The sequence below is a fragment of the Myotis davidii genome, unplaced genomic scaffold (genome assembly GCF_000327345.1).
Source record: "Myotis davidii unplaced genomic scaffold, ASM32734v1 scaffold61, whole genome shotgun sequence".
Classification (NCBI taxonomy): Eukaryota; Metazoa; Chordata; class Mammalia; order Chiroptera; family Vespertilionidae; genus Myotis; species Myotis davidii.
The window spans coordinates 49,091-49,853 of NW_006291729.1; positions in this window are offsets into that span (position 1 = coordinate 49,091).

The window sequence follows — 763 nt, forward strand, 5'->3', positions numbered from 1 at the left end:
GGGGGGGGGGGTGGTCTCTGGGACCCAGGGCTCTGCACACACCGCCTCACGCAGCTCGCAGCCCGGTCCACGGGGAGCGGGGCACCTGCTCGCAGCCGGAGCCCGCGGTGTGGTGCGGTGTGTTGTGCGCATAGAGAAGGAAATGTGACCATTTTTGTTGAAAGAACCACCGTAGTCCTGCCCACAGCTCCCTGTCGAGGTCTCCCCACGCTCCCCACCCTGACCCTGGTCCTCCCCTCGGCAAACTGGCCGCAGGTGGACAGACCAGCGCTCCCGCGGGAACGGCGCCGGCGGGAGGAGGACGCCGAGGGAGGTGCCGCTGCGGCGAAGCTGAAGGAAAGGCTCCGACGGCCTGTGTTGCCCGCTGGCGGCTGTTTTCACACCAACACAGAAGACGTGGGTTTTTCTTCCCAATCAAAACTCAGAAAACAATCTTTCCTGCCCGGCTAGTGTGGCCCAGGGGTTGAGTATCGACCTTGGACCAGGAGGTCACCGTTCAATCCCCGCTCAGGGCACAGGCCCGGGTTGGGGGCTCGATCCCCAGTGCCGGGCGTGCAGGAGGCAGCCGGTCCAGGATTCTCTCTCATCTGATGTTTCTCTCTCTCCCCCTTCCTCTCTGAGATCAATAAAAAAAATTTGAAAAATAAAAGCCTTCTCTCTTCCCTGAAGGCGAGCACGCACGCGGGCCCCCCGGGGAGCGCACCGTCCAGGCCTTGCCCAGAGGGCAGCCTCCTCGCTCCTCAAGGGCCTGGCTGCTCCGGAG